The sequence below is a fragment of the Ovis aries genome, chromosome Y, assembly GCF_016772045.2.
Source record: "Ovis aries strain OAR_USU_Benz2616 breed Rambouillet chromosome Y, ARS-UI_Ramb_v3.0, whole genome shotgun sequence".
NCBI lineage: Eukaryota > Metazoa > Chordata > Mammalia > Artiodactyla > Bovidae > Ovis > Ovis aries.
In genome coordinates, this window is record NC_082741.1 from 10,271,954 (window position 1) to 10,298,005 (window position 26,052).

The 26,052-nt window shown below is 45.5% G+C and overlaps 2 pseudogenes; one reads left to right on the forward strand and one right to left on the reverse strand.

The window, feature by feature from the left end:
- Window positions 1-1,430: 1,430 nt before the first annotated feature.
- LOC132658893 (MYND-type zinc finger-containing chromatin reader ZMYND8-like) overlaps window positions 1,431-26,052 on the reverse strand; it is an 87,836-nt pseudogene continuing 63,214 nt past the window's right edge.
- On the forward strand, window positions 22,298-25,835 carry LOC132658959 (testis-specific Y-encoded protein 3-like; annotated as a pseudogene).

The window sequence follows — 26,052 nt, forward strand, 5'->3', positions numbered from 1 at the left end:
GCCCCCAGGTCCCTGTCCATGAAGACCCTGACACTCATGCACCTCATAACTGGGAGATGCTGTATCTCCCAACCACATTCCTACATGCAAGCCTCCTTGTCCCACCAGATTCCATACCCGACAGCATCACCAATCCTCATCTTCCTATGTGATGACATCACTTTGCTAATCCAAAACTTCAACAGCGCTCTCTGCCTGCAGCAGTGTTTTCCCAACTTGAACCTTTCCCCAGGTCAACCACCTCGGTGGCTTTGAACATCCAAAATCCCCCTATGTATGCCTCAGCTGATGTTTATAAAGTCACTTTGCACTTAAAGCAAACAGAAAGTCATATCATCACCAAAAGCAGGAAAGCATAATACCTGCCATACACAGACAGCGACTCTACAAATCAACATAATGAAAACCAAACTGTAGCAGGAAACTTGAGGTGGGTGCTATGCTGCTGCTGAAGTCTCAGGTCTGCTCTGCCTTTGTCAAAAAGAGAAGCTAGAAGAAGGGATGAGGAAGATGCCTCAGCTCCAAAATCAATGTGTGCTCAAGATGCAATCATAAGACCTAGCGAGAGTGAGAAGGGAATTGACAGGCAATTCAGTTATAATTCCATGCCTATTCCTATTCCTATTCCTCCTAAAGTCAGCTCATGTCACTCTCCCTTCATGTCTCCTGAACCTAAATCCCAGTTCCAGTGCCACTGGGAAACCTCCAGCCACCGAAACAAGGGGCATCATTTCTTCCTCCATGTACTCAATATGCAGAATTGGAGAGGGAAAAAAAAAAGTTTGGTTTTCAGCAGAAGAAAATGAAAGAGAAAGATCCTGGAGCTGAAGGACCCTGAAAAAGCATAATTCTGCAGATAAACTGTTTTGGAATGCCCTAAGACTGGTGTGAGAGCATGCAAGGGAAAGCCCATTGGGCTAGGAAAGAAGACAGCATAAACTCCACAGAAGATGAAAACTAGAAAAGTTAGCGCCACCCGAAACAGGCTGCCAGGTTATCCCTTGAGAGGAAAGATTTTTACAGAAAGATCACTTACCTAGAAATGCTTTTTTCCTCTGAAGGCCTCCAAGGAATGTGGGTGCTGGGACCTCAGGGACAGTTTCACACAGTTTCATTCACTACAGTCATTTCTGAGGGCAGAAGAACTGCCCGAACCAAATGTATCTTCTACCTCACCCAAGGTCAGCAAAGAATCTGTCTCCTTTGATTCAAAACTCAAAAAAAAAAAAAATTCAAATAAGGTAAATACTGATCCCTTTGGAGAAATGCCACAAAGCTGCTTGCCCAGCCATCTGTCACCTCTACTGACTGGCCCAGGGTGCCCCGAATGATTCCTAGGGAGCCACAGTTTGAAAACCACTGACCTTAAACCTTCAGGCTTTCCCTGAGGACATGGCTCCCCTCTACCCTGGCAAAACATAAGAGTACATTCACCCATTAGGGGGCAACATATCAGAGCCTAGGTTGGAGCCTAAGAGAAAGGAGAGGGCATCTTCCTGGAGCCAGAGAGGTCAAGGGTCTAAAATACAGAAAGAGAGAGATGTAGGCAAGGCACTGTGGGAAACAGAGCCACCCTCCTTCCCCCACCCCCATCCCCACCCCCCCAAACTTCCCCTGCCCACCACTCAACCGACGGAAATCCAGGGATCCATGGACATGGCTCCAATGACACCGTCATGCCCCCTGTCTGGCATGCTCAGAGAGGGAAGGCCAGGACAGCCAGGGTGGCCTTAACCCTGTGCCCCTTTTTGCTCTGTCTCCCTGGACACAGAAATAGGGAGGCCCCTTACTCAACTATAGAGCCTCACCTTCAAGAACACTGTTCCTCAAGTCCCCCCCTCTCATATCTACTGCTTCTCTGGATTTCTACTTTATCTCAAAAGGAAATGCAGCCATCCCTTAGTACCCAAGATGGAATGGTTCCAGGAGCCCCCAAGGATACTAAAATCCAAGGATGTGCAAATTCCTTCTATAAAATGGCCTAGAAGGATGAACACAACTGTGCCTTTGTATCTGAGGGTTTCACATTCACAGATTCAACCAAACACAGAGGGAAATTTGGTTGGTTGCCTCTACAGGTGAGAAATCCATGGATAGCGGAGGCTGTCTATATATTATATCATATTACATTGATTCACTTTTATTTCACAATAACCTCTTCCTAGGCAATGATATCAATGAAGTCAAAGACGTTTGACTTCTGGGATGACTTGATGTTTTTCCAATACACATGAAGTAAAATCATAATGACTGCAAAAGTCAAATATGACCAATGTGTCCTCTAAAATACTGTCTGCATACTATCCATATACCACACCCTTGGAATATAAGAGATTCGATCTCTGGGTCCAATATGGCAGTCACCAGCTACCCATGGCTACTGTATTTAAAATAATTCTTATTAAATTAATTTAATAACATCTGAAATCCAGGTTCTGGGTCACACTAGCCCCAGTTCAAAGGCTCACAGTTCAAGTGCCGAAAGAGGCCAGCTGTTGAACACCTGGGGAGAAGACCTGCAGAGACTCTGTCACCTCTACCTGCAGCCTGAAGACAGACAACCTCCCACACCATAGGAATCGCCATGGGTACAGGTCTGAGATTCTGCTTGGCCCCAAGGTGTGTGGGATGGATCCTCACTGGGCCACTGTCCTTGCTTCTCTCAGCTGGTGTCCCCTTCTCATTCAAGGCACTGGTTTCCAGGGGTTGCTGCCTGAGTATTGGAGGAGGTGCCCTGGGATGACTTATTTAGTGTTTCTGTGTTCACCTCAGGGTCTATGTCCTGCTGAGGGGTGGTAGCTGAGTGCAGAGGGGGACGGAAGCCACATATAAGCCGAGCATAATAGCTCCCAGGACTACAGGGAACCCTGCTCTGTGCAAACCACGTGTTAAGAGATGACACACAGCCCCACCAAGGTTACAGCAAGAGCCCAGAATAATTGGATCAAAGCCTTCCCAGACATAGGAATTCCAGACTGTGTGTGAAGATATGTTCATTTTTAACAAACTGTGATTTAAGTTTTATTAAATCATTCTGGAGAGAAAAGAATGTTCCTGAAGCAAACAGTATGGCTGTTCCAATTTCCTAATTTCCAAATGTAGGCCAGTGTTCACCCCAGTGCACTTGCTTTCACCCTGTAACAACATAGTTGAGAAGTTTTGACAGACCACAGGGACCACAAATCCTAAAACATTCATTCTCTGGACCTTTATAAAAAAAGCTTACCAACCCCAGCCTAGAGCTTCTCAAACTTGGGTCATTCATCTACCACCTTTGAAAAATGTGGCAATCTATTGACACATTCCCTTGCCACATTATTTATGTTATTTGTATTTAAATAAATTCTTTGAAGTGGATGCTTTTACTTCTAAACACAGAAATCTAATATTGGCCATAAATAGGCACTAACTATAAAATATTACAAATACATATTATTAATAAATTCTAACTAGATGTTGTTTCCAGCTAGAGTTTCCTGGCCTGGGATCTGCTTGCTGTTCATTAGAAAGAGATTTTAAAGACAGATTGGTTCCAAATCAACACTTTGTCCTTCACAAAAGAACTGGTGATTGTTTATAGCCTTGAGTCCAAGATGAGCTCCATGGCTTATGCACTGTACAATGTGCATTGTAGAATGGGGTAGAAGATGCATTTAATTTGTGTGTGTGTGTGTGTGTGTGTCTGTGTGTGTATGTGTGTATGTGTCTGCTTAGTCATTCAGTCATGTCCGAATCTTTGCAACCCCATGAACTACAGCCTGCCAGGCTCCTCTGCCTGTGGGAGTCTCCAGGCAAGAATGCTGGCAAGGGTTGCCATTTCCTTCTTCATGGGATCTTCTCAACCTAGGGATTGAACCCAGGGATCTTCTCAACCTAGGGATTGAACTCAGGTCTCCTGCATTGCAGGCAGATTCTTTACCATGTTAGCTACGAGGGATGCCAACACTGGTTTGGGCAGAAACAAATACTGTCCCCAGTAGAGAACCACAGCAAACCACATGAAACTAAAGTCATCTGGGCTATCATTACAAGCTCCATTCACAGTGAATGCTGCCAAGGAAACCAGAGGGTGGAGACAATGGTGCCTGGAGACTCACCTGTGTCTGCCTGCTGCTCTCATGTATGTAGGAGTCATTGGTGGTGAGTGAGTGTGGCAAGTGCTCTGCGGTCCAGGGGGAGCCAAGGACCCATCCACCACAGTCTGGGCCAGGGGGCACTCCTAAGGCCCTACCTGACTGGGTGCAAGACTTCATGTGCTAGGGCCAGTGGGCCTGGTGGCAGGGGTAGTCACAGTAGCTGGTGTTCCAGCAGCAGTAGGACATGGCCTCCTTCTTGCAGTTGGCACACCACTGCTACTTCTTGGTCTCATCCACTGCCTGCCACTTCTCCAGTTCCAGTTGCTTCTTCACCTCAGCAATGAGCTGACCCTGCTCCTGCTCGAGGCTTGACCACATCTCTGCATGGTTAGCTCTGCCAGGGGCGGGGAGAAAGAGGATGCCAACTTCATCCTCATCACAGGCCATGGGATTGTTCACACCAGGTCAGAAGGTGAATCCTAAACGGGGGGAACCCCAGGGTCTCAGATGCCCTGGTCACGTGAGCCAGTGCAGAGAGTCACCCAGCTTCCCTGAACTCCAACATCTTCATCTGTAAAATGGCCATCCACCCTGCTCACCATGAATGTCAGCATGATTATGAATGTCAGGTTCCTGAGGATACTGACAATGGGGCCCTGTGGTGATTCTGCAGGAAGTGCTCACATAAATCCTCAGAAAAATTTCCACTCAATTCACTTCAAAATTTACCATTTGTATAAGCTTTTTTCTCTATTAAAAACTTATACAGCACCTATGATTGGTACGCACTGTTGTAAACACTTTATAAAGAGGAACTCTTTTAATCCTTACTCTAATCTTAAGGAGGTGAATACTACTATAATACCCATTTCACAGATGAGGAAACTGAGACACACAGCTAAGATGAACAGAGCTGGGACAACAACTTAGATATACTTCCTTCTTGAAGTGTTTAGTGGCAGCAGATCTAATCTGCCAGACAGGGCATCAGGCCGGATCCTTAGGCTGACAGGACAATTATCAAGCCGCTCAGACTGCTGAGATCTCTCTCAATTTTACAACAGGTCAGAGCTCACAAGCAGGAGCAGCTACCACAGCTGTTGTGTTGCATTTGTTGCTGATGTTGGTATTTGGAAGAGAGGAAAAGGGGTTCCTGCCACCTCTTGCTTCATACCTGGTTTCTCCAGGTTAGACTCCCCAGGATGCTGTGTTCTCCCAAGGAGTGGTAAGTCGCCCCAAGCCTACTTTTGACTCAGTTCACATCTGGGCCCAACTCTAGACATGCCAAGAAGTTCCTATCCAGAACCTTTGTCAGTGCAGGCCAGGTCAGCAGCACTTACCCAAGTTGTATTTCATGTCCGAGAACTGTTGGTACAGCCACTGGAGATTTTGTAGCTCTGTAGACCTGTAAGGAGACAGAAAGACTCACAAAGTGCATCTGGGTGCCTGTTGCCAATAAATAGGGCTCGGAAGCTCCAGCTATCACTATGGGGTTATTGTCACGTGCTGAGTCAAAGGGTGGGAAGCCTGCTCTCTCCTGGCCTCCCCCAGATGGTTGCCAGTAAGTTAATTCAAATTCATGAGAAATTCTGCTTAAGAAAAACAAATACAAATGCTCCATCTTTTCTAACAGATGCTCCAGTAAAAGCCATTTAAGGTGAAAAAGAAGAGCAGATTTTCAAAATAACTAGTACAGAGCATGTTCATAAGTCCAGTTTGTTTGTTTGTATAAGTCCAACAAATTTACGCTAAGCGACCAACTAACACAATCAGCTATACAGTATCATACCAGCGACATCACCGCTGCTTTAATGCTTGATTCTGGACATCCTGGGTTTGAAATAAAGATACTGTAATACTGGACTTTATACAGTAAAGCACACAAAGCACAACCACTTGTAGAGGATGTATATGGGTGACAAGGTAAACAAGAGATGTGAACTAACTTACATGATTAGACATGCAAACATTCACGTCTTTCAAAATTTAAGTATGAATTTGGCAATAAGGACTTCATGATCTGAGCCACAGTCAGCTCCTGGTCTTGTTTTCGTTGACTATATAGAGCTTCTCCATCTTTGGCTGCATAGAATATAATCAATCTGATTTCAGTGTTGACCATCTGGTGATGTCCATGTGTACATTCTTCTCTTGTGTTATTGGAAGACGGTGTTTGCTATGACCAGTGCATGTTCTGGGCAAAACTCTATTAGTCTTTGCCCTGCTTCATTCTGCATTCCAAGGCCAAATCTGCCTGTTACTCCAGGTGTTTCTTGACTTCCTACTTTTGCATTCCAGCCCCCTATAATGAAAAGGACATCTTTTTTGGGTGTTAGTTCTAAAAGGTCATGTAGGTCTTCATAAAACCGTTCAACGTCAGCTTCTTCAGCATTACTGGTTGGGGCGTAGACTTGGATAACTGTGATATTGAATGGTTTGCCTTGGAGACAAACAGAGATCATTCTATTGTTTTTGAGATTGCATCCATGTAGTGCATTTCCTATTGAGTACATACATTTATTTACATCTTAAGTAAAGTTTCCATATGGGTGGAACAGTCTTCATCAAGGTTAAAGCCAGACATGAGACCGTGTGGCCTGCCCTGCATACCAGGTGCAGAGGCCAAGCATGAGGGTGGCGGTCCTCCTGTCTCACGTCTTTTTGCTGGTTCCAGTTTCTCTGGTGTCTGGGTTGTTTCTCTCCACAAGATGGGTGATTGTGTCCCAGTATGTCCTGAGTCTCAGAACGTGTCCCGATGGGACTCTTTTGGGATGAGGCTCTTTGAGCTGGTACTAGTGTTATGCTCAGAGCAGGTTGACCCTTGCTTCTCCTCACTGCCTCTCCAACAACGGGATTTACTGCTTCGGGAATGGTCTGGGCAGGAGGGAAGGCAAGGGGAAAGGGGGTTTTAGCATTCCTGACCATCCCTGGCCATTGCTGCCCACCCCCTTCTACTTGATCTGTACCTGCTCCCCCAGGAAGCCACCTTCCTCTCCCGACTCCCCCCAACACACAGGGGAAAAATCCTGCCACCATTTACTGAACTGAACTTTGGGGTCTTTAAGGATTTAACAAGAGCTGGTTGGAAAAAAAACAGAAGGGCATCATGCTCAGAGGAAATAAAGATTAGTGGGGAAAGGTACTAACTTATTAAGGAAGATGTTTCTTATGCAGTACTTGGGTTTAGGCACCCTTGCTGCATGAGCAGACATCAAGTACCCCAGGCCATTGTTATGTTCAAACTTGGGCACTAAAAAAGGCACTGAGATTTGGCGTTCTCTACTTACTTCTGTTAATGGAGTTTCTTTCATCACTGTATAGGCAACTTGAAAACAGACTTATACCTAAACCAGCCAAAGGAAAAGGAGGGAGGACCAGAATGGTTAAACCCAGCTGGTTTAATGGTTAAGATCTACTGGCTCCCGGTAAGGAAAAGCTACAGGGCCAACTGAAGGATGAAAGAAACAGAGTAAGACCTTGGGGAGCTACAAAGACATGTGCATTGTAAGGAGCTACACTGTGGATGAGTAAGATGTGACAACACTGAAGGAAGAGCCAGACGAGTTTTCTGTCCAGCTGGGAGATGACCCAGCCTGCAGGCTCAGTGGGGTGGCTGACTCTGAGACCCATCAGCACATCACTAAGATCCCATCATACCTTAGATCATTTACCAAGTTTAGACAGATTGGGACAAAACATTTTTTAACTTCTTGAGGTGGGATGATAATATTTGAACAAAAGAAGTTGGCTTCATTGACTATACCAAAGCCTTTGACTGTGTGGATCACAATAAACTGTGGAAAATTCTGAAAGAGATGGGAGTACCAGACCACCTGACCTGCCTCTTGCGAAGCCTGTATGCAGGACAGGAAGCAAGCATTAGAACTCGACATGGAACAACAGACTGGTTCTAAATAGGAAAAGGAGTATGTCAAAGTTGTATATTGTCACCCTGCTTATTTAACTTCTATGCAGCATACATCATGAGAAACGCTGGGCTGGAAGAAGCACAAGCTGGAACCAGGATTGCTGGGAGAAATATTAATAACCTCAAATATGCAGACGACACCACCCTTAAGGCAGAAAGTGAAGAGGAACTAAAAAGCCTCTTGAAGAAAGTGAAAGAGGTGAGTGAAAAAGTTGGCTTAAAGCTCAATATTCAGAAAACGAAGATCATGGCATCTGGTTCCATCACTTCCTGTGAAGTAGGTGAGGAAACAGTGGAATCAGTGTCGGATTTTATTTTTTTGGACTCCAAAATCATTGCCGATGGTGACTGCAGCCATGCAATTAAAAGATGCTTACTCCTTGGAATAAAGGTTATGACCAACCTAGACAGCATACTGAAAAACAGAGACATTACTTTGCCAACAAAGGTCCGTCTAGTCAAGGGTATGGTTTTTCCAGTGGTAATGTATGGATGTGAGAGTTGGACTATGAAGAAAACTGAATGGCGAAGAATTGATGTTTTTACACTCTGGTGTTGGAGAAAATGCTTGAGTGTGCCTTGGACTGCAAGGAGATCCAACCAGTCCATTCTGAAGATGAGCCCTGGGATTCCTTTGGAAGGAATGATGTTAAAGCTGAAACTCCAGTACTTTGGCCACCTCATGTGAAGGGTTGACTCATTGGAAAAGGCTCTGATGCTGGGAGAGATTGGGGTCAGGAGGAGAAGGGGACGACAGAGGATGAGATGCCTGGATGGCATCACGGACTCAATGCACGTGAGTTTGAGTGAAATCCAGGAATTAGTGATGGACAGGGAGGCCTGGCCTGCTGCAATTCATGGGGTCACAGAGAGTTGGACATGTCTGAGCGACTGAACTGAACTGACTGAACTGTGAAGCTTAGAGACAGAATCAGAGTGAGGCAGTAAGGGACCAGACCATCACCTAGCAGGGTGACTACTCTTATCATCACCTAGTGATAGGCAGGCATGGTGATTTCCTGAGCTCCGGTTCTGGAAGAGAAGAAGCAAAGACAGTGATAAGGACCTCCCAAGTTATATAATCACTCAGGAGAGAACGCTTCCTCATCACTTCCATCTGGGACCCAAAGCAGGTGTTATTGTGGAGGGCACAGCTGGGGTCCGCAGTCAAGCTCTCTTATGGTTCTTGTCCACCTCTTCTTACACATTCCTCCCTACTCATGACACCCACACTGTTAGTCCTCTGGAAGGTCAGTGATGCAGCTGGTCATCACGACACGGAAACTCTGACAAAAATGCAGTGAAGTTACATTCAGTCTCCCCAGTTCTGTTGAAGGCAGAGACCAGCTAGGCAGCAGGGCTTAGCTTACTTAGCACAGAAGCCGCACCCCAGAGCCAGGCTGGCCACCTGAGTAACTGAAGAACCTGACCTCTCCCACGGACAGGACAGGACACGCGGGCTGGTTCAGCCAGTCACTGTGGAGGACAGTGGGTGTTACTCCAGGGCGCATCATGAAAAGAGCAAGGACGGAGCTCCTTCAAGAAGCCAGATCAGGAATCCCCTGGTTAGGGGAATCGGTGCTGGTTTGGACTTGGTGCTTTCAACCAGGTGCAAGTCCTGGTTAGGATTTGGTGCTTCCACTGCCAAGGGTACAGGTTTACAGGTTCAATCTATGCGTGGGGAACTGAGATCCCATGAGCTGCTGAGCGTGGTCAAAAAGAAAAAAAGAGAGAGAGAGAGAAACCAGACCATCCGTCCTCACTCTCTCATTATCTACTGCAGCTTCCAGTGGCCATGAGAGGCACAGCAAGGAAGAAACCAGGCAAAGCCAAGACCCATCACTCAGGAAAAGACACACCCATAAAGGAAACACACACAGAGACACTCACAAGGAGAGCTCTTTGGCTGCTGGGAAAAGTTCCCTGTTGGCTGCCATGAGGTGGGTTCATACTTATACTTCTGGGCTGGGTAGTTTCGTCGAGGCGGGTCGTCCATAGTGATTGGGACAGAGGTACGTTGTGTGTCACACCTGTTGCTAACTGGAGATAGTACAGCATCCTCAGAGACTGGCAGAGAGCTACAGTCTGGAAGAGAGCTTGAGTCTGTGCAACCCCATCAGCTCACTATCCTGACCTCCAATAGGCTACTGATCTTAGCACTGGAGAGCTGGTGGGTCAATGTCGCCATTTTCCAACTTAAGGCATTTAAAGAAAACTAACGCTTTTAAAAATGCATACTAAACCATGAACAGGATCACTGGACACTGCACTAGATTACAGGTGGGAGTAAGGCAACAGTTCAGTTCAGTCGCTCAGCCATGGTGCAGAGGGTGGAGTGGGGAGAAGAACATCCCAAGGAGCCTGATAAATCGGGTGAGGGGCGTGGGGGAGGGAAAGATCCTGAACTGTCAGTATTAGCGAGTGCTGCAGTATTACTCTAGAGTGTGAGCTGAGTTGGAGTTCCCTCGAGGCCTGACCAGGACTGTGAGCTCAAGCCTTATCGTTTCCCCCCTGGTTGCACTCCACAGCCATCTAGCTGAAGGGTTGTGTCAAAGCAGACAGACCAGCTCATGTCTGACTCTCTAGGTCATCCCAGTGCACCAGCCCTGAGCACCCTGTCTCATGCATCAAACTTGGAAAGGTACCCAAATTGGAGGGGAAGGGGTTAGAGGATTAAATAAAATGATGACATCAGTAACAAAGAGTAGTAGGTAAGGCCTGGGATTAGGTAGGGTGTCAGTTACAGCCCCATCACCTGCTGCTGTGATGGAGACTGCTGGCTGGCTTGCTGCATTCCATAGGTCACTAGGTGTGAAATATGCTTGGAATTACAGATAGAGGTTTGTAACACTGTATGGGAGGAAGTGGTGAAAACCATCCCCAAGAAGAACTGCAAAAAGGCAGTGGTCTGAGAAGGCCTTTCAACTAGCTGAGTGCAGAAGAGAAGTGAAAAGCAAAGGAGAAAAGGAAAGATATATCCATCTGAATGCAGAGTTCTGAGGCATAGCAAAGAGAGAGAAGATAGCCTTCCTAAGGATTCAATGCAAAGAAATAGAGGAAAATCATAGACTGAGAAAGACTAGAGATCACTTCAAGAAAGTCAGACATACCAAGGGAACATTTCATGCAAAGAGGGGCACAATAAAGGACACAAGTGGTATGGACCTAATGGAAGCAGACAATACTAAGAAGAGGTGCCCAGAATACACAGAAGAACTATTGATAATGACTGGGATAACCACGATGGTGCACTCACTCAGCTAGAGCCAGATTTCCTGAAGCAAGAAGTCAACTGGGCCTTAGCAACTACCACTATGAACAAAGCTAGTGGAGGTGACGGGATTCTGGCTGAACTATGTCAAATCCTAAATGATGAGGCTATGAAGGTGCTGTACTCAATACCCAAGCAAATTTGGAAATCTCAGCAGTGGCCACAGTACTGAAAAAGGTCAGTTTTCATTCCTATCTCAAAGAAACGGCATGTCAAAGAATGTTCCGACTACCAACAATTGCACTCATCTCACACACTAGCAAAGGAATGCTCAAAGTCTCCAAGTCTTCAACAGAAAGTGAACCAAGAACTTCTAGATGATCAAGAGGGATGTAGAAAAGGCAGAGGATGCAGAGAGTATACAGCCAACAACCGCTGGATCACAGAAGAAGCAAGAGAATTCGAGAAAAACATGCAGTTCTGCTTCACTGAGTATGCTAGAGCTTTGGACTGTGTGGAAAATGCTTAAGCAAATACCAACGCTAGAACAACTTACCAGCCCCTGAGAAATGTGTATGCAGGTCAAGAACCAACAGTTAGAATCAACATGGAACAATGCACTGGTTCCAAATTGGAGGAAAGGAGTATGTCACGGCTGTCTATTGCCACTTTGCTTAGTTAACTTCTATGCAAAGTACATCAAAGGAAAGGTCGGATTCGATAAAGCTCAAGCTGGAATCAAGATAGCCGGGAGAAACATCAACCTCAGATATGTAGATATGCATATTTCAAATGTGTAGATGACAACCTCAGATATGCAGATGACACCGTTTGTCAGAAAGCGAGGAGGAACTAAAGAGTCTATACTGATGAAAGTCAAAGTGGGCAGTGAAAAATCTGGCTTAGAACTCAACATTCAAAAAACGAAGGTCATGGCATCCGCTCCCATCACTTCATGCTGAATAGAAAGGCACACAGTGGAAACACTGACAGACTGTACTTTCCTCAACTCCAAAATCACTTCAGATGCTGAATGCAGCCATGGAATTCAAGGACACTTGCTCCTTGGAAGAAAAGCTATGACAAACCAAGACAGCACATTAAAAAGCGGAGACATTAGTCTACTGACAAAGGTCCATCCAGTCAAAGCTATGGCGTTTCCCGTAGTCATGGATGGGTGTGCGAACTGGACCATAAAGAAAGCTGAACGCCAAAGAATGGGTTGATGCTTTTGAATAGTGGTGTTGGAGAAGACTCTTGAGAGTCCCCTGGGTTTCCAGAAGATCAGCCAGTCAATCTGAAAGAAAATCAGTCCTGAATATTCACTGGCCGGACTGATGCTGAAGCTCCAACAGTGTGGCTCCCTGATGCGAAGAACTGACACACTGGAAAAGATGCTAACCCTGGGAAAGACTGAAGGCAGGAGGACAAGGGGATGACACAGGATGAGATGGTTGGATGGCATCACTGACTCAACGCACACAAGGCTGAGCAAGCTCGGGGCAGCTGGCGAGGAACAGGGAAGCTTGGTGTGCTGTAGTCCATGAGGTCACAAAGAGTCGGTCACGACTGAGTGACTCAACTGAACTGAATAATGCTTATGAGAACCGTCCACTATAGCTGAGTCCTGGCTCCAGCTCTATGAAGTATTCAAGGTTTTGGAACAAGTCTGATACAGCAAATCTCCAGGAAGTTCCAACAACCCCAGAAATACCTGCATATTTCAGATGTTCATATGACAACCTCAGATATGCAGATGACACCACCCTTTGTCAGAAAGCGAGGAGGAACTGAAGAGTCTGTACTGATGAAAGTGAAAGTGGACAGTGAAAAAGCTGGCTTAGAACTCAACCTTCAAAAACTAAGCTCATGGCATCCAGTCCCATCACTTCATGCTGAATAGAAAGGCTAACAGAAATATGTCCTGAATTTCTAAGTGGTGACACTGCACTTAGTCTAGTCTGGCATCAGTTCAGTTCAGTTCAGTCGCTCAGTCGTGTCTGGCTCTTTGCGAGCCCATGAATCGCAGCACACCAGGCCTCCCTGTCCATCACCAACTCCTGGAGTTCAGTCAGACTCACGTCCATCGAGTCTGGTATGCTGAGGCACTAAAACCATAAAAGCTCGGAGGGCAGTGGCTACATTTCTTTAATAAATTTGGTAATAAGTCCCCAAGCCCTCCAAACATGTCTGAAGCAGCTCCCACCACCTCAGGAAGTCAGATCGTAGCTCAGAAATCTCCCTTTCGTTCTCCTTTCCAACTTCCTCCATGAAATCACCTACCTGTAGCATTTTCTGTCCCTGGCCTGGGAAAGATTCTCTGTTCTTAGAGTCTTCACTGAATTCCATGAGTGCCCATCCATTGTCCATATTTTGAGCTGCCTATAGACTGACTGGAAACATTGAGGAGTGGAAATGAGAGGCTGAAGGCAGGCCTGCACTGCGATTAATTAAGTTCCGTAGCGAGAAACTGCACTTCCTTTTAGCTAAGCTGAGTATTGTTAGTGATTTGATCATCTGGGAGATGAGCAGTTTCTCTCTGAAACTGACATTAAAGGCTTCTATATGGCTTCACTTTGGGTGTTCGTCTTCTCCAAGGCCTACTCTACCTTACTGTTACCTCCAGTGTTCTTATTTGAGCATGCCTTGGTCCTGATGTGCTGCAGTAGAGACTCCTCCAGGCATGGCTAACGTGGACGGTGGAGAAGTCTTGCTAGCAGTTTCTCGAGCTGGTAGAGGACTTGAAGTCTATACTCTTTATCAATCCTGGGGATGTGTCCCTGGCATGGCTAAAAGTGTTAATGGTGAGCTTGCCTGGAGCTGTGGTTTTGCTGCTCACAGTGGCCCTTGTTGGGGTTGAGGACTATGTACTTCTCCAGGGGTTGTGGCCTTCAGTCTGGAGTAGATTGTATTCCTGTCTTTTTTTTTTTTTTCCCCCAGACATGTAGTTAGGAAGCTAGAATGGTGGCCTCTCTGGGGTCTCAGGAATCCAGAGGACTGGAGAGAAGAGCGCCGGCCATAGACAACAAACTCTGTTGTGGACAAGGTGACACCAACACACCCACCTGGCCAACTGTGTGGAGCAGGCCCAGGCAGCTCCAATGGTTTGAGAGGGCTTGAGATCCTCTAGGCTGCCTCATGGCTACTGCAGCCTAGAGTCTTGGTGAGGGGAGGTTTAGGGAGGCCTAGACCTCCCTCCTTACCATGATGTCATGGTGACCATGACATCACAATTGTGTGATTTCACTACAGCAATGGGCAGCGATGCCTTGGTCACTACCATTCGCCTCCTCAGATTTAAAAGGAGAGGACTGTGTCTTTTTAATGAGGTCAGACTGCCTTCCTGATGTGCTTATTTTCATCTACCACTGCCTGTGAATTATGCTCACTCTAATAGATCAACTTGACCCATGAAAGAGAAGTACATTCTAGCCCAGCTGAATCTCTAAAGAGACAGTGAAAGCTCTTAGGGAGCATGAGGAATCTGTGAGGATTATCAGTTGATTGGAAAAAGAGCTCTTTAGGATTTTCCATTCCCTGAAAATATATGTATGACAAAGTCAATATAATATTTTAAAGTAATTAACCTCTGATTAAAATAAATAAACTTTTTTAAAAAGTAAGAAAAGGATGCCTGTTTTGGAACTGACAGCTTCGTTTCCAGAGAAACTCCATGTACTGCTTTCCTAGTGTTGTCATAACAAAGGGGCCCATACCAGGTAGCTTCAATGAATATCTTCTCCAAACCCTCGGGATCAAGTCAGCAATCAAAGGGTAGGCAGACGTTCTTCTGATGTCTCTTTTGGATTGTGACTGGCCATTTTTTGCCTTTATCTTCACATAGTAATGTCTCTGTGTTGATTGTGACTGATCTCCTGCTCTTATAAAGTCTGCAAGCAATAAATGCTGGAGAGGGTGTGGAGAAAAGGGAACCCTCCTATACTGTTGGTGGGAATGCAAACTAGTACAGCCACTATGGAGAACAGTGTGGAGATTCTTTAAAAAATTGCAAATAGAACTGCCTTATGACCCAGCAATCCCACCTCTGGGCATACACACCGAGGAGACCAGAATTGAAAGGGACACATGTACCCCAGTGTTCATCCAAGCACTGTTTATAATAGCCAGGACATGGGAACAACCTAGATGTCCATCAGCAGATGAACGGATAAGAAAGCTGTGGTACATATAGACAATGGAGTATTACTCAGCCATTAAAAAGAATACATTTGAATCAGTTCTAATGAGATGGATGAAACTGGAGCCAATTATACAGAGAGAAGTAAGCCAGAAAGAAAAACACCAATACAGTACACTCACACAGATATATGGAATTTATAAAGATGGCAATGATGACCCTGTATGCAAGACAGCACAAGAAACACAGATGTGTAGAGCGGACTTTTGGATTCAGAGGGAGAGGGGGAGGGTGGGATGAGTTAGGAGAATGGCTTTGAAACATGTATACTATCATGTAAGAACCGAATAGCCAGTCTATGTCTGATCCAGGATACAGCATGCTTGGGGCTGGTGCACGGGGATGACCCAGAGAGATGTTATGGGGAGGGAGGTGAGAGGGGAGTTCAAGTTTGGGAATGCATGTACACCCGTGGTGGATTCATGTCAATGCATGGCCTAACCAATACAGTATTGTAAAGTAAAATAAAGTAAAAGTAAAAATTTAAAAATATAGGAGGAAAAAAAGTGCCAGTCTTATTAACCCAACTACCTATATAGAGACCCTATTTCCAAAAGGGGTCAGAAATAAATGATAATTTATGCAGTTTGACTATACATAAAGTACAGACTGTTAGAGGTTCAACATACACATTCTGAGGCAATACCATTTATTCCATAATATCGAGTTTCTTCTTTCCACTTGGTGCAGCTGTATCTTTCTCTCTCTGTTCACCCTATGAAGTATGTCTCCACAACACAGAAAACAACTGGTTAAGAAAAACGGATTGTCCAGGGGTAATACGGATGAAGACAAATTTCAGAATTTATAACCAATCTAGAAATCCTCTCCTCAAAGACATAATGGAAGGAAAGCATTTCTATTTTGGAGTAAGTATTAAAATATAATTTGATGCACATAATAAGCAAACTACTAAAAGACTGACAAGACAAAAGATATACTCTACATATGCATCCTAGAAAATCAGCTCATTACAAAATTTTCAAAAGAGTAAGTAGTTCTTGAGTAAGACTGGATGACAACCTTTGTCACACTTGGTCTAAATTCACCTGGTAATTGGGGGAGCTATCAGTCTCTGCTAATTTGCTTTATACAGAAGGAAAAACTGCTCATACTTTTCTGAGTGTATTTGGTTTAGAACTGAGTCATTCTCTCAGAGAGTCTGTTACCCTGCATAGACTTGAAAGATAACTTGCTTCTGTAACAAAATACCCATGCAACCAACATCTTTAGGTCAAGCGATATTGAAACACTGGAGTTTAAAGCAGAGAGATGCTTTGTTGCAGAGCCATGCAAGGAGATGGATGGCTTATGCCTTTAAAAATCACAATCTACCTACAGAAACAAAAGACCTACACATAGAAAACTATAAAACACTGATGAATGACAACAGTAGATGGAGAAATAGACAGTGTTCATGGAATGGAAGGACTAATATAGTGAAAATGAATATACTATCCACAGCAATCTATAGCTTGAATGCAATCCCTATTAAGATACCAAGGGTATTTTTCAGAGAACTAGAACCAATACTTTCACAGTTTGTATGGAAATCCAAAAAACCTCCAATAGCCAAAGCAATCTTGATAAGGAAGAATGAAAGTGCAGGAATCAGCCTGCCTGATTTCAGGCTATACTACAAAGCAACAGTCATTGACAGTACGGTACTGGCACAAAGACAAAAATATAGATCTACGGGACAAAATAGAAAGCCCAGAGTGAAATCCACGCAGCTATGGACACCTTATCTTTGACAAAGGAGGCAAGAATATACAATGGAGGGAAGACAATCTCTTCAATAATTGATGCTGGGAAAACTGGTCACGCACACATAACAACAAAACTAGAACACTTTCCAACACCATGCACAAAAAATAAACTCAAAATGGATCAAAGGTCTAAACGTAAGACTACAAATTATAACACTCCTACAGGAAAACATAGGCAAAACATTGTCCGATGTAAATCACAGTAGGATCCTCTATGGCCTACCTCCCAGAATAATGGGAATAAAAGCAAAAATAAAACAAATGGGACCTAATTAAACTTAAAAGCTTTTGCACAATGAAGGAAACTATAAGCAAAGTGAAAAGACAGCATTCAGAATGGGAAAAAAATAATAGCAAATGAAGCAACAGAAAAATAACTAACCTAAAAAATATACAAACAACTCCTGCACTCAATTCCAGAAAAGTAAGCAACCCAACCAAAAAATGGGCCAAAGAACTAAACAGACATTTCTCCAAGAAACACATGCAGATGGCTATCAAATACAGGAAAAGATGCTCAACACAACTTATGATCAGAGAAATGCAAATCAAAACCACAATGAGGTACCATATCAGGCAGGTCAGAAAGGCTGCTATCCAAAAGTCTACAAACAATAAATGTTTGAGAGGGTGGGGAGAAAAAGGAACCCTCTCACACTGTCAGTGTGAATTGAAACTAGTACAGCTACTACAGAGAACAATGTAAAGATTCCTCAAAAACCTGGAAATATAACTGCAATTCTTCTGCTGGGCATACACACCAAAGAAACCAGAAATTAAAAGACACGTGTGCCCCAATGTTCACTGCAGCTCTGTTTACAACAGATAGGACATGGAAGCAACCTAGATGTCTATCGGCAGACAAATGGAGATGAAATTTGTGGTATATATAGACAGTAGAATATTACTCAGCTATTAAAAAGAATGCATTTGCATCAGTTCTAATGAGGTGGATGAAAGTGGAGCCTATTATGCAGAGAAAAGTAAGTCAGAAAGAAAAGTTAACACATATGTATGGCAGTAACAATGACCCTATATGTGAGACAGCAAAAGAGACACAGATGTAAAGAACAGACTTTAGCATTCTGTGGGAGAAGGCAAGGGTGCGATGGTTTGAGAGAACAGCATTGAAATATGTATATTATCATATATGAAACAGATCTCGCCAGTCCAGGTTCGATGCATGAGACAGGGTGCTCAGGGCTGGCGCACGGGGACAACCCTGAAAGACGGGATGGGGAGGGAGGTGGGTGGGAGAATCAGGATGGGGAAACCCACGTGATTCATGTGAACGTATGGCAAAAACCACCACAATAATGTAATTAACCTCCAATTAAAATAAAATTTTTAAATGAGGTAAAAAATAAAGATTAGAAAATATTGCAACTGAGAATAAAACCACAGCATATCAGAATTTGTGAGATGCATATCTAGAAGTGCTTATAACTTAAAATGCTTGTATTAAAAAAGAATAAAAGCCTAAGTCAATGCAAAGAAAAATCGCAAACTCCCTCAAAGCTTTCAGCAAAGGCCACATATAGGAAACATGAGGGAGGGGTGTGATTAGCTGTTGCAAACTTCTTGTTGTCAGATCTTGTGTTCTTGAGGTAAGGAGGTGGTCAGCTAACTGTGTCCTATAATCCTCAACGGAAACAAATATTATTCCCTATGCCCTGAAAGGAGATTCCAGGATTCACTTTTACCTTCCAAGGTCCTGGTTGCAAGGAGGGGGTCCCTGTATACCCTGATTATCCTGTCTGAGAACATTCATCTAGCACCCAATCTTGTTAATTCCAGCAGTGCCCAGTCCCAGCTGGAAGACGCAGATCTCAGTTCTCTGTGCCCTTCCCTTACCAAGGCCCCCACACACTGCTCAGCCACCTTCAATGAGGGAACCAGGTACCCAGCATGCAGCTGACCCTCAGCCTCCTCAGTCTACCCAAATGGGGAGATGGGTCCTGTACACTGTGACCCATGGAGACTGCCACAACCATTCAGACACAGAGGTGGGGATGGGACATGTTGGCCATTGTTTTGAAACCTGGGCCAGGCCAGTGAGTGGATCCAGCAAGGGCTCCAGGACTCTGCAGGACACAGCCTGTCTTCAAGCTTGTCCAAGCTCCACAGTTCATTACCCAGCCCAAGGCACAAGGGCCTGGAGGGCTCTGTGGGAAGGCTGTAATATATCTTTCAGTACATTCTGCTGAGAGGCTTTCTGTTGGTGGTGTTGGGTTTTGTAACTTCCCTAATGGTCTTGGGCTGTTTTCCATCCTGCCTCTATTACACTGTCTTCCTTGATGAGCTTATTGAACCTGTGAGTAAAAGTTGGTAACTTGGGCCATCATGGGCCATTTCCACTAGCCTGACGACCACATTGTACTCTGTTTCTGTAACGCAGGGATATGAACTTCACAATGTCATGTGATGTAAAGGCTTTTGTCTGCCTCTAACTGAACTATTTAACTTAGCATAATGCCCTCAAGGACATATATGGGGCTACCATTTATTTATTCACTGCTGGAATTGTAGTTGACATGTAAAGTGTTTCTAACAATTATATTTGGACTACAGATGCATAACAGTGTTGCTTTAGTTTCTGCTGTACGTATGTCACACTGAATCAATTTTAGGTGTACATCAGTTCAGTTCAGTTCAGATGCTCAGTCGTGTCCGATTCTTTGTGACCCCATGAATTGCAGCACGCCAGGCCTCCCTGTCCATCACCAACTCCCGGAGGTCACTCAGACTCACGTCTCTCGAGTCAGGGATGCCATCCAGCCTTCTCATCCTCGGTCGTCCCCTTCTCCTCCTGCCCCCAATCCCTCCCAGCATCAGAGTCTTTTCCAATGAGTCAACTCTTCGCATGAGGTGGCCAAAGTACTGGAGTTTCAGCTTTAGCATCATTCCTTCCAAAGAAACCCCAGGTCTGATCTCCTTTAGAATGGACTGGTTGGATCTCCTTGCAGTCCAAGGGACTCTCAAGAGTCTTCTCCAGCACCAGAGTTCAAAAGCATCAATTCATCGGTGCTCAGCCTTCTTCACAGTCCAACTCTCACATCCATACATACGTCCCGTCAATTTTGGGTTTCCTTCCCATTTATGCCACCATAGAGCAGTTGAGTCCCTCTCTTCTTTTACTTTTCTCAAAACATACTAGTTTTAAAAATTTAACTGGGGGTTAATTACAATACAATATTGTGATGGTTTCTGTCATGCATCAACACTAATAAGCCATAAGTGCACAGGTGTCCCACCCATCCTGGAGCCGCCCCCACATCCCTTCCTATGCTATTCTTCTGGGTTGTTCCAGACTCCTTGCTTCGCATGCCCTGCTTCATGCAGATGAAAACGTGGATGATGATTTTTCTACACAAAATATGTAATTTTCTCTATTTCACATGTGAGAAAATGGGTGCAGATGTTTCTACCTGAAATAGGAAACTGGCATTTCACATTTGAAAATCTACTTGTGTAATTTTCTTCATCATATGTGGAATCTTGTCTGTTTCCCAGAGGTACATCTGTGCACATGTTTTCCTACATGAATGGGGAATTCTATATATTTTAGATATGAAAAGTTGAGCATATACTTCCCTTCTTGAATTCTGAAACTGTATACATTTCCTATATGAAAATATCAATGAAATTTTACTGACATGAAGTGTGTAATTAAGATCTGGGGAAGCGATATGGAATTGAAATTATCTCTATTTCATAAACAAAATTCTGGGCACCACCATTTCCTTGTGAAATACTTAATCCTTTGTATTTCTAATGTATAAAACAAGGACTGTCCACCATGAAATATGGAGTTCTCTATATTTCCTGTATCAAAATCTAGGCATTCTTCTCCTTCATGAAAGTTGGACTTCTCTATATTTCATATCTGAAGACCAGAACGAACATTTTCCTGTGAGAAATAAAGAAATCTATGCATTTCATAGATTTCAGGAACCACTGGTTCTTCAGTCTCTGAAACACCTGTTAGCATTTGTGTCTCTGTGTGTTGCACGTGTGTGTGTGTACATGTGTGTACTTGTATCACCTGTTTGTGTGTGTGGGTCTGTGAGTGTGTCAGGCCTAAGGTAGGTGCTCAGTGTGAAACACCAGACATCCTAGGAGACAGAGTGTGAGCAGTGCAAACTGTCCAGGCACTTAACCTGAGTGTGCCCACCTTAACTATGGGGTCTGGAGGTAGAGTAACTAATGCTCAGGAGGGGCACTTTGGGCCACTTGAAACACTTACAGGAATACCTCTGTTCCTCTGGGAAGTGCATCCCCAGGTGCACATCCTTAACTACCCAGGTGCCTCCTCTAAGCCGCAGGCCGGGGGTAAATGCCAAGAGCTGACAGACAGTAGGCCAGGGGCTCCAGGGGGGCTAGGCTAGGGGCTGCACTGTGGGGCTCAGACAGCTGGCCGAGGAAAGTGCACTGCTTCTTCCTCAGAGGATGGCTGCATTCTTGACACTGCTCAAGCCTAAGGCACGAGTTTACGGATGACTCTAAAGCACGTGCACATCCGTGAGGTTGGCATAAGCCCTCCCCCAACCCGCCCACCTTCCCCCACCCCCTCCACCGTGCACTCCCCTCCCAACCCCCCAACCCTGCCCGCTTCCGTCCTACTCCACCCACCCCCAACCCGTGGCTTGCAGTTTGGATCGGAAGTGAGCAACTCTGGACCTGAGGTACCCAGGAAACCTGTCTGACCTGTGTGGATCCCTGAGCACACGGAGTCGCCCACTGCCCCAGGGGTACCCAGGAAACCTGTCTGACCTGTGTGGATCCCTGAGCACACGGAGTCGCCCACTGCCCCAGGGGCAATTTCAAGCTTGAGGATGATTGCAGCGGCAGGTGGCCTGGCTCTCCCAGTCGCTCCTCAGGCACTGCTACATTGTTAGGCAGGCAAACGGCTTGCGAGGACACGCCCCCTTTACACTGCACCGGGTGTGGCCGCTCTTCACCTGCTGCCAGAAGGCCCAGAATTCCAAGGGGCGTGTCCAAAGAGCTAACGCCTTTAGGCTCCATTTGATTGGTTCTGTGATGAGGTCTGGAGGTCAGGGTGGAGAGTTCAACCCCTTCCCGCCGCCATATTAGACGTGCGCGGCGGCACAGGGTTCTGCGCATGCGTCTCTTCCTTTCCCTGTTCGTTGGCTGTGGGCAAGTAACCCGTTGAAGTACCACGTATACTGCGGCGGGTGGGCGGACTGTGCGGGCTGTCTGCTGTGGTCTAGTGTCCAGCTTGTTTGCAGCTTGGGGCTACGGCGAGAACAACATGGAGAGTGAGACGGGGCCAGAGGAAGGCGGCAGCACTCCAGGACCCCGGATCTTAGTTGTGAGCCTGGGTCTTCACGAGGGAGGGGCCCTGGGGCCTACCAGCCTGGTGGGGGCGGCAGAGGGGATGCAGGCCCTTGGTGGTGTGCCAGGCGAGGAGGCCGCCCTTTTCTGGGTGGAGGAAGGTGCGGCCCTGGAGGAGGGAGACGTGGGGGGAATCAGGCAGGAATTAGACAGGATTCGCTGGTGTAAGACATCATGGAGGACACGGAGGTGGTGGTGTACCAGGAGCAGAAACAGGTGTCCTCGGAGGAGCAAGGCCAGGAACATCCAAGGCCCGGAGCCCCGAGTGACCGGCTTGCGCTGGAGGCACTGGTGGCCCTGCAGCTGGAGTTGGATCCCGTGAATAAGAAAGCCCAAAGGGCGCATGCTCGCCTGAAACATAAGACCTGCCAGAGGCGGAGGGTGCATCTAGAACACAGAAGTGCCATCATCCAGGGAATCCCTGGCTTCTGGGTCGAAGTTGTATCCCTTGGTGTGGTGCTTGTGAATTTATTTATTTATTTTTTTTAACCTGGGCTACTGCAGGAGCAGTTTACAGATCTGGCACTTCTGGTACAAAATTTACTTTTTTGGATAATGTGTATTGGTTACCGTCCTGCATATCTGTTGCTGAAAGCAGGTGTGATGTCCTTGCGTTCTGGTTAGCACAACCTATACTTGGGCTTTATTTGCAGAGGTCTCAATCAGAATTGTCATTAGCACCAGGGACTCTTCAGAGAAAAGGCTTGTCTGGAATCCAGTTCTTCTCCGAAAAGCTGAGTGAATTTGGGGGTGAGGTTGTGATGAGTAAGTGGTCATACCTGTTCTAGCTAGGAGTGCTTGTTTTGCACAAGTAAGCTAACTTTCAAGGGGCTGCGATGAAGCTTATGCTGTTAGGAAGAGAACCTCCAGATAGTGCATGCATAGGCACAGCCTTGGACCTTATTCAGCATTCATACAGTTTGCGTCAACAGAAATGTGACGAGTTAACTAGTAGCAAGTTGAAGTCAAACAGTGCCATTCTACTCTTTAGGCTAGCTTTGTTTTTCCAGCACTTTTCCCTCTAGCATCTAGAGGCTCCTTGACTTAAAGCAGTTTATGAACCACCCCCAAATGTCAATTTTGATGAGCAACCAAGATGAGGACATGCTTCACTTCATGACCAACTTGAAGGTCAGGCAGGGGACACTGATGATTGTGGAGGGGAGGTGACTGGGCGGGGACATGGTTTATCCCTAAAACGTGGAAGGACAGCTCTTCTGTAAAGAGGTTGCCCACCTACCCCACCCCCAGCTCCCCACACTTTGTCCTGGCAGGTGGAGGAATTCAGGCACCCCACCCATCACTGCAAGATCACATTGTCCTTTCGGAGGAATAGGTATTTCCAGAATGAAGTGATTGTTAAGGAGTATCTGATTAACATCACTGGTGAGAAGCAGCTCCCTGGATTTGGGAGGTGGCGGCAGAAAAGTGTAGGTTGAATTGGAAAGTGATTTAGATCTTTCTCCCATATGCCTTTTCCTGCAGGATATCAGGCATCTTGTTCGACTCCAGTTCAGTGGTACCAGGGGTTTGAACGTAAGGCATACAGCCGCAGGCACCATGACAGCAGCGTTAACTTCTTCAACTGGTTCTTTGACCACAACTTCTCAGGGTCTGACTGGATTGCTGAGGTGGGGTCCCGTGTAGCCACTGGGCCAGAACTGGTGATAAATGTTGGAGTTGGTGGTGGTACATGGGAGGGCTCATGGTCTGGCCAGCCCTGTGCTGACCTTGCTCATTTCCCTGGCAGATCATCATAAAGGATCTGTGGCCCAATCCTTTGCAGTACTATGTGAAGAGGAAGGCTCCACCACAAGAGGTACTGGAAGGACAAGAGGTGAGGCGCCCAGGGTCTGAGCACTGGCATATGTGTTGTCCGGGAACTTGGGTCGTTTATTTCACTTGTGGAGAAAGTGAGACTCCGTGGAATACACAGTGACACCAGGGCATGAAGGAATCACCAAGAGACAGGACTGTAGTGAAGAAGGGGTTCTAACTAGAGAAGCTTGAGGCAGAGGAAGTGGCCTGGCCAGGCCAAAGTCACTCCAGTTTAAGTCAGCTGCACATCTCTGAATTGTCATTCCGTGGCCAACAAGTCCACCCTCAGGCTCCTCTTAAATTGGGACCCACCTGCTATTCCTCATGAAGTCCCCTTTCCAAAAAGGTCTGTGAGTCTCCTTTGTGCAAGGCGGTTCCCCCACTGACCCATCATTTGATTCCATTTTGATCATCACACTTGTTATGTGTTTTAAATTTCTTTCACACCTTTTTCATCTGCCACCCTCATTCTGAGAATACTGACCACTGTGCTGGATTATGGAGAACAGTCTTTTATTTATTTTAACTGGAGGATAATTATTTTACAATACCATGACAGGTTTTGCTCTACATTGGCCAACATGTGTCCCCCCCAAATGCTGAACCCATCACCCACCGACCTGCCCTACCTGTCTTTCTGGGTTGTCCCACAGCATGACTTTGGTTGCCTTACTTCATGCATCAAACTTGGCACTGGTCATCTGTTTTACATAAGCTAATGTAAAGTTTTAGGGCTATTTTCTCATATTAACCCACCATCACCGTCTCCCACTGAGTCGAAAGTCTGTTCTTTATATGTCTCTGTCTTACTTGCTGCCCTGCATGTTGGATGTTCGGTATCACTTACAAGGTCCTCAACTCCATATATTTGTGTTAACGTACAATGTTTGTTTTTCTCTTTCTGACTTACTACACTCAGTGTAATAGGCACCACACTCATTCCATTTCATTAGAACTGACCTAGATTTGTTCCTTTTTAGAGCTGAGTAACATACCATTGTGTATCTGTACTCCAACTTCCTTATCCCTTCATGTACCCATGGACATGTAGGTTGCTTCCATGTCCTAGCTGTTGTAAATAGTCCTATGGTGAAGACTGGGATGTGTGTGTTTTTTACTATGTGCTTAGAGGAAATGTAAAAGTTCACAGACACTCTTCCCTGGGAACTGACTTGAAAGATTCAAGGTGTCTTTAGTGTTTTAAGAGAGGATAGGTTTACATATTTCTTTCTCTCTCTGTTTTGAAAGGAACCCGCTCCCCCCAGATTTTGAGAAACTTACAATGGAGTGTCCTCATTTACCTAAAATAGAAAACCAAAGAAGCTGCTTCACATGAAGATCAATGGCCAGCATAGTTCTCTTGGATGGGAAATTGATGAAGAGTGGTCTGGTGCTGAAATGGATTGAGCGGGAGACACAAATAAACCTGAAATAATTGTGAAGGATAAATAAAAAGCATCTACTGCCTGTGTCTGTGCATTGTTTGGGCAGGATTTCAGGACAAACACTTGAGCTGCATGTAGGATTCTCAGTTTACTGCGCGTGAATTACCATCCATGGAGATTTGTAGAGGGGGTTAAGTCATATGTTGGGGTTGTGTCGGGGACGCAGTTCTTCCTATGGGGAGGGGGTTGGGGAGGATGGAGAAAGAAGATGAAGGGCCCATTAACTGTGTGTATGGAAGTTTTACAAGAGAA